This window comes from Micromys minutus (assembly GCF_963924665.1).
Source record: "Micromys minutus genome assembly, chromosome: 13".
Classification (NCBI taxonomy): domain Eukaryota; kingdom Metazoa; phylum Chordata; class Mammalia; order Rodentia; family Muridae; genus Micromys; species Micromys minutus.
Genome location: NC_137982.1, coordinates 6664414 through 6684344, shown reverse-complemented (window position 1 = coordinate 6684344; position 19931 = coordinate 6664414).

Genomic DNA, 19931 nt, shown 5'->3' with positions numbered 1-19931 from the left:
TGGACTCAGCAGTGACCTTATTTGGTTGGTCACTTGGCCGATGTCACCCATCTCTGTCTCCTGTCAGAATGGAATCCCAGGGGGCAAGGACTAGAGCCCTTTGGCTCATCCTTCTCAGCATCTGCCGCTATGCTGTGTGAAGACACAGGCCCACACCTGAGTCCTGTGGCAGGGTGCTCTCAGGACCCTTTGTTCTCACCTGCTCCACCCATAGCCTGGACGCTCCCTGCTACCCCACCCCTAGCCTCAGCTAAGATGCCATTGCTCCCTGCGGGCTCCAAACTGTCCAGCGACATCTGTCCCTCCTGAAACCAATGGAAGCCTCAAGGCTGCCAGGCCAAGGTGTCTGGTTGAGTTGGTGACATTGTCCACCAATGTGGGCTTTTGGGATTGTCTTGTTTACAGTCTCTGACACACAATAGGTCTCCACAAACACCTGAGAAATGAATGATCCCAGACCACAGTCTCCACTCTCAGAGTGCTTGCCTTGGGGTTGGCTGGGTCTCCCATCTGCCCATGACTCTGAGTGGTCAGGAGTTGGGTGGACTTGACCAGGGCCAAAGCCAAGTGACTCAGTGCTCTGAGGACACCTTCAGCTGAAGACTCTGACCCAGAAAGCAGACTGGAGCAAAGCCTTCTGGGATAAACCATATTTTGAAAAACAGGGGGCTGGGCTGGAAACAGAAATGGAGATTCTTCTATATATTAATGAACCATTGTGGCTTTAAACAGGCTCACAGATTTGCTTGTTCAATGCCCCCTTACCAACCTTTTGAGTAATCATCTCATTTTTCTCCTGCCTCAGTTTCCTCATCTGTATAATGGACACATAGTAGTACCTCATATAGAAGATAAATACCTTTAAAATGCCCACAACAGTGACTAGTATAAAGAAAGAAAGCACTGTCTGAACAAGTTTATAAATAGGACTGGAGTTTGGGGTTTGGGAGATAGGGTTGAGTCCAGGAGGTTGGCTAAGGTGTATCCCCCATGTTCTGTGAAGCCTGTGGGCTCTTAGGAGTATCAAGCATGGCGCACAGGTGCAGGGGTGGGGAGATCCAAGCCCCTTCCCAGTCAGTGCATGAGGCAGATAGGTCTCTGAAGAACTATGAGGTGGCCTGTGAACCCCCAGTCTTGCATAATTAAGATTCCCCCTAAAGTCCCTGTGAGGTCCTTTGAGGATCTAAGGAAGAGGACAGGTGTCACAGGCCATCTGTCCTTCAGTTAGGACTTTGCCACGAATTTATTCGCTCCTTCATTCTGCACAACCTTAAGTAAACCTGGCTAAGGCAAGTTAGGTGGGGGCAGGATGCCAACTCTCTCTGAGCCTCAGTTTCCACATCTGTGGGATGGGTTGTTTATGAGTACAGCTGCAGACCCCAGTATTGTGGAAGGAAAGGAGGCATACATCCTCAGGTCCAACCTGTCTCCATATGCAACAAATGGTGCAGTGATAAGGGCCAAGGTCAAAGGTCAAAGGTCGGAGAGGCCCATGTTCTCTGTGGGTTCCCTAGGTTTTAGCTCGCTTCGTATTGCTGTGATAAACGCCATGACCAAAAGCAGCTTGGGGAGGAAAGGGTTTCTTTCAGCTTAGTTCACAGTCATGAAGGGAAGTTGAGGCAGGCGCTGAGGCAGGGGCCATGGAGGAGCGCTGCTGACTGGCCTGCTCCTCCTGGCTTGTTCAGCTACTTTCCCTCTCACACCCAGGTCTGCCTGCCCTGGAGTGGCACTGCCCACAGTGTGTGAGCTTTCCTACATCATCTATCAGCAAAATGCTCCCACGGCCTTTACGGAGGTGACCCCAGCATACATCACAATGATACAAAACAAAACAAAAGCAAACCACAAAACAGCCCAGGACATCTGGGCACCTCCACGACACCTGCCTTTGCTCCCTCCTTCCTGTGACCTCAGGAAAGAGACACACCAGCAAGGCCAGCGCTCCGGGGACTGGTGCACCCTCTTGGGCTGAAACGGGGCGAGGTCAGCCCTGTTCACTCCCCTCCCAACTTAACACCCCAACTTCAGAGCTTCTGCGAAGTCCTTTATTAAGAAACTGGTCAACTTCCTGCTAATTAGGAGAAACATATTCCCCATTACGGGTCAGTTAATTTTCCCGGCCAGGAAACCGGGGCCGGGATACTACCCCCACACCCCTAGCTGTGGCCTCCTAGACACACCAGGATGTAGCAGAGTCCAGACCTGGGAAAGAGTCAGCAGGAGTCACTTTTCACAATCCCAAGAATCTTTCTGAAACAGCAACAACAAAAGAGAACGAAAGCACCACATTTGCATAAAATTCTGTTTTATCGACAGCCCTAACTCTAACACGAGTTCTATCCATCTAGACTTAAAGGTGTGTCGGGACACCGGTACAGGTGGCCTTCACCGTATCCTCACCTGCATTGTGAGGCTCAGAGGGGTTAGGTAATACACCCAAGGCCACACAGCCTGTTGCCCACATCTTAACTAAGACAAACTCCTGTCTTCAAGGCCCAAGGTTTTCCATTTCCTACGGTCAAAGTCATGGTCTTTGGGTCCTTTGCCTCTGCAACCTTGGGATAACCACCTCCCTGCAAGGGGTGCTCTGGGTCCATGGCCACCAAACCAGAGAGCTGGGCTCATTGCTCCCTGTGTTCCCTCAACCCAGCATTCTGCCTGAGATCCGAGTTTGAGTCCTAGAGGGAGATGAGGTCGGGATGTGAAGCTCTGTGACCTCAGAGCAAGAGGCCCTTGGCGGCAGCACCTAAGGACAGCTCAGATCTGCACATAGCCAAGCAGGAGTTGGGGCTGGCTGGAGAGGAAGTGGGAGGGGTAGGCAGCTGGTTTCACCCGGCCCATTCCACCTCTTCTTCAAAGAACACAGGCCGTGAGCATCTTGGAAACATGTCTAGTTTCAGGACTCCACAGCCGCTCTCGCGAGAGCTCTGCCTTCTCTCCTCCCTGAATGTTCGAGAACTGGGTTTGGCTTGGCGCTTCCTTCAGGGCCCATAGCTCCTGGGTTCCAGGTCTGAGCTAAGGCTATTGTCAGGACCACCAAAGACAGATCATCACTCCTTAGCACTCCTTTCCCCTCAGTGAGTCGGTTTCCCTTGTCAAGCCCTGATGGACCCAGGCAACCTCAGGATGTGCTTGCTGCAGGGCCCCTAGCCCCACCCACTGTGCCCCACCCCCTCTGTCTTTCAGCCCTATAGGGCAGGGCGGGGGAAGGAGAGTTAGTTTCCAAAGCTGTCTTCTGGGATTTCCTGTCCCTTTTGAGGCCTCGGTTCTGCAGGCCTCACAGAAGAGACTGTTTAGTGGGCCCTTCAACCTCTTCCCCTCCATCACCCCGCAGCCATATGAGGAAGCCATGGCCCACACTTAGACTATAGCAGGCTGGGTTGAAATAGTTCCTGAGTCCCATGAGTGTGAGCTTCAGCCCCTGGTCCTCCAGATACCATGAGTCCTCTGTCAGCATATTTGCTTCCCAAAGGGGTAAACTGAGGCAGGCAGTAAGTCAGAGACTTGCCCAGAACCCTCCAGCAGCTGTCAGCCACCATCACCAGGATCTCCTGTCTAAATGCCTTCTTAATCTGAATTCACAGCATGTCCAGTCAATGTCCTGGCTTTTACTCTCCTCCCCATGCCCGTGACAGGCATTACTGATAGATCGCAGCATTCTTTCCCTTAAATCCACAGGCAGCTTTGGAGTCCTCCACACAGCCTCAACCAGCTGTGGGACAGGTACTAACAGTGATTGTTAATAACTCCCTGCTCTCCCAGGATGTGGGTTTCATTGTTCTAGCACCAGGACCCAGGACAAATCAGACGCTTGGCTTTTCTTTCCCTGTTTTTGATTATTTGGGTTTTTTGGCTATTGGTTTTTGTTTGTTTGTTTGTTTTGTTTTTGTTGTTGTTGGTTTTTTGTTTGTTTTTTGTGTGTGTGTGTGTGACACAGTCTCACTATGTATCCCCGACTGGTCCTGGAACTCACTCCGTAGACCAGGCTGGCCTTGAATTCAGAGATCCACCTGCCTCTGCCTCTTGAGCACATCACCAAGCCCAGCTTGCTTTTTTCTTGAAAGAAAAACAAGTATTCATGAAGAGTGTCATTTCAGAGCCCCTTCCTTGCCATGGAATTCCATGACATCAATAACAGCAATGTCCCCACAGTCACAGGGTCCCTGAGGTACCTTGTCTGACCCGATGACCTTTCAGGGGAGTGGCATCTTCCCAGGGTCATAACCTGAGACCTGGCCCTGGCTCCTGCCCTGAGCCCAGTGCCTGGCCATCAGCCAGTCCCTTCCTGTCCTGTGAACTTCCTGTGAATGTGTGTGTCTGTCTTTTATCCATGGATTCAAGGGAATCTGGGCGGGGCTGGCAGCGCAGCCGATTCCCGGAGCTTGGGCGGGGTAGCAAAAGCTACACACAACAGCCAGGCTCCAGTACAGTTCCGTGGTTAAGCTCTTGTTAGAGTGGCTCTGGGTTTTAGGCCAGGGCTTTAGGATCCAAATGGGATCTTGGAAGCGTGCTTACTTTAAGGGTTCCTTACCCTGTGTGGAGCTTTAGAACTGCAGATTTTGGAATTCGACAGCCCACCTCTTCTGCTGTGATGTGAATGCATGGCCATACATGTTGGAGCATGATCTTACAGTGGGGTTTTATTAGGGACTGGAAAGAAGGTTTAATAAGTAAAGGAGGTTGTTACTCTTCTGACCGCCTCAGTTCCGTCCTTGGAACCCACGTAGTCGAAGGAGAGATCCTTCTCCCAAAAGTTATCCTCTGTCAGATGTGGCGTGTGCATGCCTGCACACACATGCACATGCTCACACAAGTGCACATAGGCACACACACACATGAACACACACACAAATGTAACGAAAACAATCTGCTATAGAGGTGGTATTAGGAGATGGTACTTTAAGGCTTCTGGGGATTGGGGTACAAGGGCTTCCCCCCTTACAGATTGATGTTTCCTCATAAATGTGGCTTGAGATGACAAGAAAACCCATTATTTTGCGCAATTAATGTGCACTAATAAAAAAAAAAAAGACCCTAGGGACCAAGGAGAGGCGTGTGCACCCTCCTGTAATCTCAGGAAACTGAGGCACAGAGGATGTGGAGTTTAAGGCAAGGCTTGGCTTCACGGTGAGTCTTTGAAAGAGGAAGGGACACAGCAAGGAGAGGGAAGGAGACTCAGAGGAGCCCCACCCCCCTTACTTACAAGCTTGGCTAGAAGGCCCCATCTAGGAGAACAGGCCGTGACCAGGTTCAGGGTCTGCCTGCAGTGTGATCATGGTGCTTCCAGGCCTCAGAACGCTGCGGGATACATTTCTGCCGGTGGGACCTAGAGTAAGGCATTTGTCACAGCAGTGTGACAAACAGGTCAAGAGAGTGTGGCCCGGAAGGGCGGGGATGTGACATGCACCCCAGAGGCTTGGCCAAGGCTGCTCTGCAGACCCTCTGACACCCTCTCTTCTTCAGCTGCGCCCAGTTGTGTATCTCAGGTCTTTTTAACCGAAAGAGAGGAGCCTGGCCATTTAATGTGGGCTTTGGTCAAGAAGGATGTTCCGTAAACACTGTGTGGTGGTGGGGTGGATGGATGGATGGGATGGGAGGAGGGATAAGTGAGTGACCCCTGCACCCAGTGACTCAGCTGAGGACAGGGAGATTGAGTCTGAGATGCAAGCAAGTGCTCCCTTACCGCCACACTCCTGACATTTTCATTAGGTCGAATCTGCTGCACCTGGACCCCGGCCCTGCCCTGGGAAGCCGCTACCTCCCCGGCTTTATTAAGGACCTATTAAGGCGTCTTTTCAGACCTGGGCTGCACGGTGGCTCTGGGCAAGGCTAACAATGCTTTGCTGTCACTGCAGACATAGGCAGAGTGGCCTCAGAGGGGCTGGGGAGGGTGGACTGCCTGGAACCTGAGGTGAGGTCTTTAGTGTCGCTCTGGCCTGTCAGGCTTAAGTCCTGCTCCTCTGCTAATTGGCCGTGTGGCATCCGGCAGCTTGCTCTTCTACTCTGGCTCTCGGGTTCCTGTACAGGTCAAAGGTGAGAGGCAGCTTGTGGGAGGGTCTACTGAGCTGTAAGGCAGGAAGCAGCCTTGGCAGAATGGCCCACACGAGAGACGTCACCTTGTTCCAGGGACAGCATGTGCTATGACCGCCCAAGAGCTTCATGGATGAAGAAACTGAGGCTGACTCGGAGACCAGGGCTTTGTCAAAGCCATACAGTCAGGCGGAGACAGGGCCGGTATTCAAACACAGACACTGGCCACTGACTGGGAACAAAGCCTAGGGCTGGTGGGCGGGGCTGGAGGGGCTTCTCACACCAGCTCCTCCTCCAGGTGACAGCACTGCCAAGGGGAGGGAGGCTGGGACGCTGCCGCTGATTTACGGTTCCAGCGCGATTAACCACACCATCTGGATGCCACACGCCTGCCTAGTGAGTGAGGGCCCCCAGCCCTGCCATATCGACGGCAGGAAGGGACAGGGGAGATGGTAGACAGATCTCAAGCTCCGAGGCCGATTGTAAAGCCACCACAGAAAGATCTAGTCCCTCTGCTAACCTCAGAAAGGAGGGCTGTGCATCCCAACTCTATACAAAGGGAAGGCTCCGGATGGAGCCACCAAAGTGGGAAGGGCTGGGGGGGGGGGGCTGACACATGACTGCAGCACTCACAGCGTGGTTCCTGCTCTCCTGCCGGTGTGACAGTCCCCTATGCTACCTTCTAGCTTCTGGCAAGTGACTTCAGTCTTCTGGGCCTCTATCTCTGAGTCTGACATAAGGACCATGACGGTCTCTGCCTCTCTGATGTGGTTTGAGGGTCAAATTAGATAGGACATACAGACCTCACAAGTACCGACTGGGCCAACTATGAGACAGTCTGCGGCTGCCTTGGCACTCTTCCTGTTTGCCAGATGGGAAAACTGAGGCCCAAGGAAGACAAGTGGCCTGCCTCAGATCCCGCAGGGCTTTGGTAACAGAGCCAGGGCCCAAGGTGCTTCTTAACCCCTTAACTCTGGATTCATTTGCCTCTGGACACAGTCAGCTTAGGTCTCCGGGGCCAGAGGACAGTAAGGGAACCCCTTCCAGCTGCAGGAAATAGGCGTCAGAGTCTAAGCACCTAAGTGCTGAAGTGACAGTCACAAGCCACGAGGACCAGCCCAGTCCTTGTGATCTCAGCTCTCAGTCTGCTTTGGCCTTGGGGACAAGGACCTTCTCTGGATTACAGCCCAGTACCTCTGCTTCCCCCCACCCCAACACCTCCATGGCTTCCCCTAAAAAAATAAAATTAAAAATAAAGAGATAACTGCGATCCCCAAATCTCTGTTAGATGCAATGTCTTTGGACACCAGGCAGGCTCTGCTTCAGGGCAAGCACACCCCGTACCCCCATCTCTACAGGCTGAGGACAGAGAGAAAGACACATAGATAGACTCTCCTGGGTGGAGATGCTCTTACAGAGCCCGTAGCCCTCGGTCCAGACAACTGGGGCTGGCTGGTCAGGAATCTGCAGCAACTCATAGTGCCTTTCATTTCACACAGCCAATCTGAAGGCTGCATACACAAGCCCACTCTGATAGTGCTGTAGAAAGGCCCAGACAGCAGCAACTCCCTTCTTTCTCTCTTGGACAGAGTTGAGAAATGACAGCTGTCCTGTCCAGGGAGAGCAGTCCCCGTTCCAGGGTGTCCCCCCTCTGGGGCTCCACTCTAGGGAGCATCCTGGAGCCTGGCTGTGCTTGTCTGCCCAGAGCAGAGCCAGATGGAGCAGCTTTAGCTGCTGGCCTCAGCTAGCAATGCAGGCCCCGTGACCTGTCCCGCTGGGACCTTTTGGCCTGGCCATGCGAGGTGACCCTTCCCCCTTCCCCACAGAAGCGCAGACCTCTGACCCTTATTAAAAACAAACCAAACAGAATCTACAGAGAAGAAAATGCTCTACAAACGGCCTCATGTATAATCACGTGTGTCCCCGTAACACACACACACACACACACACACACACACACACACACACACACCAGATTCAGACCCCCAAGGCTGCAGCGGCTTCCACATAAACAAGCTATTATGGGGTGTGGGGGAGGGTTTTTGTTATGAAACATCTAGGCTTCCCTTAACTTTACAGGGGGAGAACATTGTTTTCTGGGACATGGAGGGTGCCGAGGGCTTCTGTGTTCTAGGCAGGTTGTATCTGGTAAAAGGACACGTGGAGAAGGGGACCAAGAGGAGGCATCCTGGACGTCACCAGGTGCCCCATCCATGGCGAGGGAAGCCAGGACCTGGCTCAGCTGTCACTCAGAACACGTAGGAGACTCCAGTGCCCACGTCCCTCTGCATGCTTGGAAAGCCCTGCCTCTGCCAGAAGCCGAAGCGTGACGGCTCCCAAAGCAGACACTGGACCCTCGAATAGCTCTGGTCTCCACGGGCCACCCCGGGAGCTGTGGGGCGAGGCACACCCGCACGTCGTACTGCGCATGCACTAGTCGGCTGAGCAGGAGGCCGCCCGCGCAGCCTCGATCTCGCCCGGTCGCCGTGGCAACGGGCTCGCGGGGGGAGGGGCCGCGCCGCAGCGGCTGCTATTTCTGCCGCTTCCTGTTCCTTGCGGCCACGTCGCCATGGCAACGGAGTTACTCAGCTCGGCCGCCTCTCGGCTCGGCTGGCGCGCGTGACCCCGGCCGCTCGCGCCCCCTCGTCCCCCCTCCCGCACCCTCCCCGGTGCCCGCGGCCGGCAGGGAGGCAGATTGATGGGCGACGCTTATTAAAACACAGTGGAAGCGTTTCCGTTTTTATGACGCTGACGAGGCAGCGTTATTTACTGTTATTGTTCGCCCTGGCCGCCCGGGAGCTCACCTTCGGCCAGTCCCAGTTCGGCGCGTGGCACCCCGAGATAGCCGTGGAGAGGGGCCGCACAGGCCCGGGGGGCTCATGCTTGAAGGAGAAAAAGGCAACAAAAATAAATAAATAAAAGAGAAGCAGATGACTTCATTCTCGGAAAGGCCAATTTCCTGGGGACGCTGGTGGAAACAGCCCCTGAGCCGCTGAATGCTCGCAATACTAAGCCAGATGGAGACCAGAAAATCCTCGGCCCTTCCTGAACGTGTGACCCCAGGCTAGGCAGCCAGGCAGTAACAGTTCGGCCACCCAGTAGGGTTTAGCTTCCCAGATCCCATAGCGTTTGTCCTGAACCTTCCCACTTAGCCTCTCCTCCCTGAGAGGGTGAGCAACCGACTCAAGGTCACACAGCCCAGTCCCTGATTTTTCTGCTTGAGGCTTCTGCAAGGAGGAAACCAGCGAGTACCGTTGAGCCGGAGAGACAGCAGTTCGACCCAGGGTTCTTTGAAGCCTGGCTCAGCTTCGAGGCGAATAAAGATTAACTCAGCACGTGTAAGCCTAGCTGTGCAGTCTCCTGCACATCCTGTGTAGGGGTGCCCTTCACGGGACGGGGGTGTCTACTGGGATCAGATAGCTCCGAAGGAGGCCCCCACCCCAGTCCCCTGCTAGGATGTTAATCTCACCAGGCTAATTAAAGTTTACAGTCTTGCCCATATCCACCCCCAAACTCCCAGGTCGTTATTAGCCCAAATGCAAACAGTTATGATTCTGGTCCTGGACAGAGAGGCCAGAAAGAGTGAATGGAGGGGTGGGCCTCGGGCACAGGAAGTGGACTTTTAATAAAAAAAAAATATTTGCACGTACAAACCGCTCGAATGAATGACCCAGGTTGTTTTTTTCCTGTGTGCTGGGAGGAGCTGAAGGCCTCCAGCAAAGAAAGTCCTTTACCTCCAGACCACATCCAGCCGTTGCCTTGGCTCAGAAACAGCAGTCAGGGTCCTCCTAGGTCGGCCACAGGGTTTTAGTTTGATTTCATTGCCCTTACAAGGCCAGAGTTTTGGGCCCTGGGCCTCTTGGTCATTTCTTGGGAAGGGTCCCTTCAGCCCCACCAACGCCTTCTCAGACACTCTGCAATCCAGTTTACATGGTCAGGTCCTAAATTGCCGGGGCCTTCTCAGAAAGGGATGGGCTCCGCTGGGAATCATCCTGAAGAAAAGGCTCCCAGAAATACTTAGTCCTCTTTGACAGTCCAAAATGGAGCAGGCTGGGGGAAAGGGCATGGGTGGACCTCTTCACTCCTGCAGATCACCAGTGTGCACCCCGTAAACTCGCCCCTCAGAACAAGCTGCATGGAGCAGCAGGCAGTAAGGATGCTTGCCTATCCCTCTGGGCAGTTTAGGGCTGTGACCACCGGGCTGCTTTCTTGACACATGAGCAAGCTAAGATCCCAAGAGACAGATTTGCGTACTCAGAGGGACATCTCAAGAAAGACCCCAGAGCTTGACTCTTTCGTGACAATTGTTTCTTCTGTGATAATGTTTTTTTACACCGGAAGTTTAGAGGCTGAGGCAGGGTGAGTGGGGGAGCCCGGGGCACAGAGGCTTCTGAATAGACCTTCCACTGAACACCTTTCCCTGTCAAGAACACCGTGTGTTGAAGGAAGACACCTGTAGGAAGGTGGTCTGAGATCAGGGCACAGGAAAAGGTTCTGGGCTAGCGCTGCGTGTCCTGCAGCGTGTGTCCTACAGCGTTGCTGTCACAAGCTGCGTGTCTTCCCAAAGGTATGTCTGTGTTAATCCCAGGAGGCTTCCAATATGGCCTCATTTGGTTAAAAAAAAAAAAAGTCTTTGCAGACCTATTTAAGGTCCTGGAGCATCCTGAATTAACCAAGTGGGGCCTAAATGCCATCCCAGATGTCTTTATGAGAAAGGAGATAGGGGCTGGAGAGATGGCTCAGCAGTTCAGCACAGCACCGGGATCTGATTCCCAGCCCCTACTTGGAGATCCACAATCATCTGTTAGCTCCAGCTGAGGGGATCTGATGCCCTCTTCTGACCTCTGGATGCGATGCTGCACAGACACACAAGGGAGGCACTCACAGGTAAAGTAAAATAGGAACACTTAAAGTAAATGTAAGAGGAAACGAGATGGCGACTCAGCCACTGAGGTGGTTTGCCACCAAATCGGCAAACCGTGTTTCACCTGGGACACACATGGCTGAAAGGAAGAGATCACTGCCACATTTGAGTTACACACGTACACGAGCACTGTGATGTGTGCACACACACAGATCAATAAATGGAGGAACTCGAGCAAATTCGGACTCAGGCAGAGAGATAAGTGATGGAGAGGCACAAGCCACAGAGCACCCGGATTCCACACATACCAGAGGAAGCAAAGAAGACCCTTCTCCAAAGCCTGACACCCACAGCCCACATCCAGCCTCCAGAGCTGGGCGAATGTGTGCTGTGAAATCCACCAAGAGTAACACTAATCCAGAGATGATTGGTGGGGGTGTGAGGTTGGGGTGATGGCCATGGGATGTTGATGGTTGGGTGGTGATGATAATGGCAGTGGTGGTGGGTGGTGGTGTGATGGTGATATTGATGATGGTGTTTTCGGTGGTGATGGTAATCATGTGGCGGTAGTGACGAGGTGATGATGGTTGTAATGGTAGCGGTTGTAATGGTGATGATGGGAAAACTCACGTGGTTGTATAAATGATAGTGGTGGTGGTGTGATGGTGACCTTGATGATGGTGTTTGTGACGGTGATGGTAATGCTCGAGTGGTTGTATTAGTTTTCTAGAGCCAGTTCTGGAGACCATGATCAAGTGGAGGCCCCAGCAGGTTAGTCCCAGGCCTTGCTCCCTGTCATAATACTTGATGGTGTCTTCCATCTACACAGGGCTGCCCGTTCCTTGTATGAAGACAGTGGTTTCAGTTGGGACCTACCAGGATGACTCATTTTAACTTAATCACCTCTGAAAAGACATTTCCACATAAGGCCTCCTGAAGCGCCAGCGTCAGGACTGGACCCTCTCTAGGGGACGCCATTCTTGCCAGTTCAGTGATAATGGGAGTGATCCTTGAGGCCCTGGAGACAAGAGCCACAGAGATTTGTAGATGGTGTTGGCTGTGGACACCAAGTTTCTACAAATGCTATGTAGGGTGCAGTGGTTGATGCCCACAGCGCTCTGGAGGTGAGCAGGACTGCACTGGAGGATGAGGGTGGGGCCATACCTTCTCAAAGCTCACTTGCCAGCCTTCTGCTCCCCAGGTTGTATGGCCTGCTGTCTAGGCGGCAGGGTGCTGCGAGACTAGGGTTCCACACAGGGCAGAGGTTGGAGCTGGTCAGACCCTGTGGCAGGGCACCAAGGGCTCAGGAGAGGAAGGAGGGCAGGCCACTTTCCATCCCAGCCTCTTACCTGCCTACTCTGGTTGCTCATAGTCACGCGTGAGCCCTTGCTCAGAGCAGTGCTTGTTCCTGGCTCCTCCCAGCTGCCAGCAGCAACATTAGAGGAGAGACTGTGATCTGCAAATCTCTGAGCCTACTGGAGCCCAGCCTGGTCCTCCAGAAGTGCAAAGGGCAAATGGACCATTCCCTCCTACTTTACATTTGGCATAGCTGTGCCTGGTAACCATAGCAGCAGAAGCCCCTGGTCTTTGGTCGGTTAGGCTGCAGTTTTTTTTTTTTTTGTTTTTTTTTTGTTGTTGTTGTTGGGTTTTTTTTTTTTTTTTTTTTTTTTTTTTTTTTTGTTTGTTTGTTTATTAAATACAATTGCATTAGGTCCAGCCGCCACCGCTGCCACCCTCCAGCTTCCGGAAGTACTAATGGTGGTGATAGCGTTCACTCTTTCCTGTGTCCCGTGTCCCATCCATATTTATGAGCACAGGCTCTTGCCAGAAACTCCTCTGTGTGCCAGAAGGCAAAGTTGTGGTATCTTCGAGGCTTACAGTCTATGGAAAAATAGACTGGTGATCTGCCTATCTGGTGACGCCGACCAGAGCTAAGGTTCAGGGAGACACACAGATGCTAAACAGCCAGAGTGGACATTGATGAGGACCCTGCCCAGAGAGCTGAGGACTTGAAATTTGGAAAGGGTGTGCGTGTGTGTCACAGGATATTTAATCACACTGTGAACCCCATGATTGTGACACTTCATTGAAAAAAAAATTTTTTTAATTGTGGTGTGGCTCAGCCTTTAGCACACACCTTTATTCCCAAACAACAAGGTGCAGTTTGTAGAAGGAAGCACCCATGTTTGAAAGTGATGTCTAATTGAGCACCAGAAAAAGTGGTGATGTGGGGAAAGATTTGACAGAGTAGGTTGTGCCCGACTCTCATGAGAAGAGAGCAGAAAAGGAACTGCTTGAGAAGCAGTGGGAGAGACGAAGGAGGCAAATTTTACGGACTGTTTTGGAGAGACAGGTTGGAGAGAGAGAACAAGTCAGACACAGGCAAAGACAGAACAACCCAGAGAATGAGAAGGAGCCAGAAAATTAGAACAGATTGCCAGAGATAGTTCGAGGCCAAGCAGAGCAATTCAGGAGAAGCTGAGAGAAGCCAGATTGAATCAGTTAGCTTTGGGAGGAGTTTGAGCCGGAGCAGCTGAGTTGACCAGGCAGCCAGAGTGAAGAAAGAACTCAGAGGGGGTGAGCTTATTCTGCAGCAAGTCTCAGAGGCTGACAACATTCTAGGCCTAGTTCAGATCGCACGGAGGCCAGAAGCTTCCAGGACTAGGCCTAGGTTAGCAGATGAAGGCAGTGAGCCTTCAGAGGACAATAAAAAGTTACTTTTATAGGGCTAAACTTGGCAAAGTGAGAAAAAGAGGCAGTTCTGGGGAGAGTGAGGAAGGAAAGTCCAGGACAGGAACAGTGGGTGCAAAGGTCCTAAAGTGGGTCAGGTGTGTGGTGTGTGTGTGTGTGTGTGTGTGTGTGTGTGGTGTGTGTGTACTGAGTGTGTGTGGTGTGTGTATGCATAAGTATGTGTACATAGATGTATTGTGTAGGTGTTTGTAGGTATATGTGTGTGTAGTATGGGGGGTAGTATAGGAGATGTAGGTATGGGGGTGTTGTATGTGTAGTATATGATGTACAAAGATGTGCATATGTAGGTGTGTGGTATAGGAGTGTGTATATGTGTGTGTTGTGTGTGTGGTGTATGTATGGTATAAGACCCTGTGGCCTGGGGCCTTTCCACGTATCTGCTTTGTCATGCAGAGCGATGTGTGTCGCTCTGTAGCACCAGCACTGGCTCTGACGTGAACAGACAGGTATGTAAGCTGCAGAGTGCTCACAACAGTAGGGATGCGTCCCAAGTCACCAGCGCAGAGCAGTTCAAGTGGATGCTGTGTGGGGAAGGCTCGGAGGAGACATCTGAGGGTTATTGACTGCCCTGGTCAGGAGGCTCTGTTTCCAAGACAGCTTGGGGACCCAGAGGGACCAGGCTGGACTGTCCTAACCCTGGAAATGTCCAGAGGCTTCAGTATCCCTACTACCTGGTCCTTTGCCCCCAGAGGCTGCCCAAGGCAAAAGAAGGCCGGAAGCAGAGACCAGCGTGGGAAGGGCCCTGGAGAGCAGGATGGGCAGACTGAAACAAAGTCCTGTACTTTCAAGAGAATGAGAAAGAAGCCGACGGAGAGGGAAGGCTTGGACAGAGAGGGTGGAATCCTGAGAAGGAAAGCTAGGACAAAAGAAGGGAGAGAGGCTAGGGAACCAGTGTGGTAGGCAGCTCCAGCCGGGAGCCTTCCAGGGACAAAGGCCAAGCCAGGACAGAGGAGGGGACAGGGTCCAGTGGTCCCGGACAGAGACAGCTGGCCCCTCCGGCTGAGACCATCCCTGCCTCTGAGGCTCTACCAAGAGAGGAGCACCCCAACTCAAGAAGCAAACCGCCTCTCTGCCACTGCCCTTGGGGCTGTCACAACAGATAAAACCTCATCCAGGCTTCACCGGCCCTGCACACTGATGCTCTGCAGAGCTAAAAATACCGGCTTGGGGTGGGAGGGAGGGGAGGTGGGGGAGGGGGCACTTCGCCCGCTCAGGCAGCCTCTTGATTTCCAGAGCGTCCTAAGGATCCAGATGTGCAGCCTCGGAGACAACCGCCCAGGGAACTGCAAATCACGGGCTGCCAGCCCCTCCCTGGGACAGGGTGAGGCGGAGAGGAAAGAGCTGGAGAAGAGGAACGACCAGAGGAGAAATCTCAGAGAGAACTGGAGCCAGATGAAGAGCAGGGCCCAGAGCTTGGAGGAGAGGGAGGGGAGGGGCAGAGGGAGGGAGGTAGAGAGAGACGGAGGTGATGGGGTGGGGGTGGGGAGTAAAGAGGACTGAGAGAAAGACAGGAATGAGGAGGAAATTTCTGGGGCACAAATATTCTGAGATTTAGTCGTCAGATGACCCCAGAAGTTGGAGAGCCAGCAAGGTAGGGGTCCCAAGTGGCTCCCTTGCCAGGCACGCTGAGGGTGTCACCCACACTCACTTAAGGGTGAAGCTGGGTTCTGTGGAGCTATATCATCAAGAGTCCCTGTCTAGTCCTTGACATGTGCCAGGAGCCAAGCGGTCCTTCTTAATGGATTCAAGTCATGGGATGATACCCTCTGAGTCTCTTTCTGGGCCTGCTGCGGTCCTCGGCAAAGGAGGAACTCGCGGGAAGATTCCTGGCCCATGTGGCATGTGATCTCATAGGGATGATAGACAGGGCCAGGGATGCTTCACCAAGAAAGCTTTGTGCCTAAAACCTGAATAGTGAGCAGGGCCCAGAAGCATGCTCTTCAGAGGGGAGACAGGACTGAGTTATAGCAGAGTCTCCAATTGTCCAGCAGGATCCCAGCCCTTTAGCCAGCTGACCCCAGGCTGGGCAGGTGACTGGGGAAGTGTATCAGCTAGGCTGAGCAAGAGGTAGCAAGGGACACTGAGTCAGCAGCACCCAGGTATGTGGAAGAACCCCTCCCATTGGCTCAGGGGTGGCTGTGACCTCCCCCCCTCCCAGAAGAGGCAGATGGGTTTAGACACACCTAGCCTGCGTGCTGTGCTTCCAAAATGGCAGAGGCTGCCAAGCCTTACAGAGCGTGTGACCCTGTAACCTCTCTACAAACAATCTTGTTTCCTTCACCCAGAGTGTCCATTCCAAGCTCTCAGTGGTTATCCGGAACCTTCTATGGCCTGCAGGGAGAGGTGGCACTGTGGGTAAGTGGGCAGGTGAGATCTGAACACTGTCACGCCATCGGGGTGTCCCCTTGCTGGAACATGCTCAGCCTCTAATCTGATGCTGCCTGTTGGAGCTGCCCCACACGCCCTGGTACTGTCCAGATCCTCTGTCTGTCCTTAGCCTCTCCACAGCAGGTACCTTCCTGAGGTATCACCTACGGCACATAAACCTCCTTTCAAATCCTTTGGGCAAGGTCGTCAGGGTCTTGGCCACTGACTTCACAGCATAGGCCCCAGGTTCCCCAGCAGTGTGAAAGGTCACTCACTATACAGGCTGGCGAGCTCTGCCTACCTTACCCTCTCTGTGCCTGTCCCCTGGCTGCCTTGTTTTATAACCACTTAGGCCTCAGAGAGGTTGGGGACCACTGGACTGACTGGGTTGCTCCACCGTCCTGCTTTTCTCTGTTTCCTTCCCAGACACCACTGCTTAGGTCACCTCACACATGAAGCTGAGTGGGTGGCCCTAGCAGAAGTGGAGAGGGGAGCCCTGGAAGGACTGATGACAGAGCCAGCATCCTAGTCTCCCACATAGCCTCCAAGGCTTCTCCTCACACCTTCTTCCTGACACATTTGTGTGTTTCTGTGGAGTGCTTGGTGTGTTTATGTTGTGTGTAGTATGTATGTGAGTGTATGTGGATGTATGGGTTATATGTGAATATATGCATGCTGAGTTTATGTGTATTATGTGGAGGCATATGCTGTGTATGCTGGGTGAGTGTGTGTGTGGGTGTAGGTTTATGAGTGTGTGTGGGTGTGTATGGGTGGGTGTGTGAGTGTGCATGCTTGCGTGTGTATTCATGAGAGTAGATGTGTGTGGGTATGTGCATGGATGTGGGGTTGGGGTGGATATTTGTGCACATGTGTGGTAGTTGCTGGGAACAAGAGATCAGAGGCCTCACCACAGCCCCTCAGGACAGGTCCAGGGCCAGGCCCGTGGTGTTCAGTGAGATGCTGTGGGCTGCCAGGGCCATGTGGATGTTTGTTTGATTTCCCCTGACTTCCAAACTAGTGGAAATTACACACCAAGCATCGATTTAATTAAGTTTTCCGGTGTGTGGCATAATTAGTGAGGCACACCACGGAACAGGGTGGGCGGGCCCATCCTCCCGCGGCTGTCAGGAGGCTAGGCCTTCGGGCTACAAAACATGGCAGCTGGAGGGCTAGGGACACAGGAGCTCCATGGCTGTGTGGCCTTCCTGTGTGTTCTAGGAGAGCTGCAGGTGGTCTGGCCTCCCTCATAGATGACCCTAGACTGAAAATGAAGTCCATGAACTCAGGGAGCCCCTTCCCTTTCCTCATAGAACAGGGACTGAGCACCAGAAGGGTCTGGCTTTTACCACAACACCGTGGAGCCTTCAACCATTTGACTCGGGGACTGTTCAGCCACTAGCCACTATCAGGTCACAGGCTGTTGTCGCAAGCACACGAAGGCGTCAGCCAGTACCCTCCGTGTGTGCTCTCCAGTGGCCTGAGACCCAGCCTGCCCCCTGCTCACACTAGAACTGCAGGTGGGAAGGACAATTGGAAACCAGCCTTTGTGTAGAAAAGCTGCATCCAGCGTGAGCAGGAGGCAGGTCTCCTGAGCTGAAAAGCTCCTGCCTCAGCCTCCACTCTCTGGATCGCTTGCCCTCACTGTGTGTCCTCTGCAGTTGTCGGGGTCAGACATCAGACCGATCTTCCTCTTCTCTCCAGGCCCCCAAGGCTTGGTCTTCCCTGACCATCCCCAGCCGGTGCCCCAGATGAAAAATGCAACCCTGTTCCTGCCCTGCTCACCCTCCTGGGACCACAGTGCCCAGCTGACTCAGAGCTCTAAGAGAAGACCCAGAGTGTACCCTCTGCGTGTCCCCAGGAGAGTAAACACGTATTAAGCCCTTACAGTATGCACAGGCTGGCCTGGTATTTTAAAGGTCTCAGAGGCCACAGTCACTTCCTGCTTACCATTCCCCATACAGTAGCATCTGGTGCTTTGGCGAAGTGCAAGGATTTATGGCAAAGCTGGAGTCAGAGTTCTGTAGCCACTGCAGCAGCACACAAGCCTGGTCACAGTGACAGCCTTCCAGCCACCCTCTGCCCATTACTCCATCCACTCTACTACCCAGCCATCCGACTTCTCTGCCACCCTCCTTCCATCTTCCCACCCATTCCTTGGCCTATACTTCTGTCTACAATTCCACCCATCAAGCTGCCATTCTCAAACCCCCTCACCACCATTCCCTCCCCTCCTCCCCACCACTGCCACTCCTCCTCCTCACTACTCCCATCCCTCCTCCCACCACTCCCATTCCTCCCCATCACTCCCTCCCTTCCTCCCCACCATTCCCTTCCCTCCTCCCCACCACTCCCATTCCTCTTCCCCACTATTCCCACCCCTCCTCCCCACCATTCCCTTCCCTCCTCCCTACCACTCCCATCCCTCCCCACCACTCCCCTTCTTTCCTCCTCTCCACCACTCCCATCCCACCTCCCACCACTTCTATTCCTCTTCCCCACTACTCCCACCCCTCCTCCCCACCATTCCCTTCCCTCCTCCCTACCACTCCCATCCCTCCCCACCACTCCCACCCCTTCTCCCCACCACTCCCATCCCTCCTCCCACCACTCCCACCCCTCCTCCCCACCACTCCCAGCTCTCCTCTATCTTCCCCACCATCCTCTCCCCTCTCCTTCATTTATCCTTCCCTCTCTCCATCCACCAGCCAGCAGTCTCCCCTCCCCCTCCCATCCATTCCTCTCTGTCCTCCTGCCCCTCCTCCGGAATCTGTGCTGACTCCCAGGCTTACTGAGCAGTTCCCTCAGCCAGGCAGCCTCTTCCCTGTTTTTTCCTGGAGACCACACCTGTAAGGCTTATCCTGACCTAGATTCACTCATGGGGTGCCATGTCAAACTGCCCCTCGCCCCAGCACTGGTGTGGCTGTTGACAGGCATCTTGCTGGGGCTCTGGCTTCCCCAGAGAAAACTCTGCAGGGAAGAGGCAGGGCCACACAGTGGCCTGAGCCATAGGAGGTGCAACTAATTTTAACAACAGCCTCAGGAAAAAGACAAATCTGTGCCTTTCTTCTCTCTTTGGGGGAAAATGTGTCACGTGTGTTGTAGGATATGGCTGACTGAAGCCTTGGGAACCTCGAAGCCATGACTTTGCTTTCACCCCCACATACATCTGCCTGCAGCTGCAAGGTTAGATGTGTCGCCACATGGAGTGGCCCTGTGCATGAGTCTTGTAGCCAGGGACCTGTGATGTATCCAGAAGCCCAAAGCCGTGAGTGAGCCTTCACCTGTCTGCTGGTGTGCACAAGTGCCCTGTGAACTTTGACCCTTTGATCTGCAGGGAAAGGAGAAAGCAAGCAATTTTGCCCATACTGACCCCAGCACTAGTGGGTCAGCTAACGACCTCAGCATGCGGGGGGGGGGGGGGGGGCTCCAGGCTGCCGCAAGAGGCCAGTGATGGGGAATTGGACTCTGCTTTCTCTCCAGGGATGAGCTGACCCCAACCCTAGTAGCTGGCTGGAAGACAGATGAGGACGTGTGACCATCACTCCGTACAGACACATCACAGAGTTGCCTTTCTCGGGGGACTAGAAGCCCTTGACACTTGTCTCTGCCCGCCCCCCCCCACCCCCAGTTCTTTTCCTTTCCAAGGCAGAATATGGCCTGCTGAAATTCTGTACACTAATAAAATTGTAACTAATTTACATAGGAGATGGGGAATGAGTGGCAGTGGTTGCCATGGAGACCATCTCCCAGGCACTGCTGTCTCCGCCTCTCCTGAGCAGCTCAGACATCAAGAGATCCTGCCTGGGCTGTGTGTGCAGCTGGGGCCTGCCCTCCTGCCTTGCGGCGGCACCCTACTCTGTTAGAACCGAGCTATCCTCAGGGGAACAGCATCAGCACCAGCTTGTTCCCACATTGGACC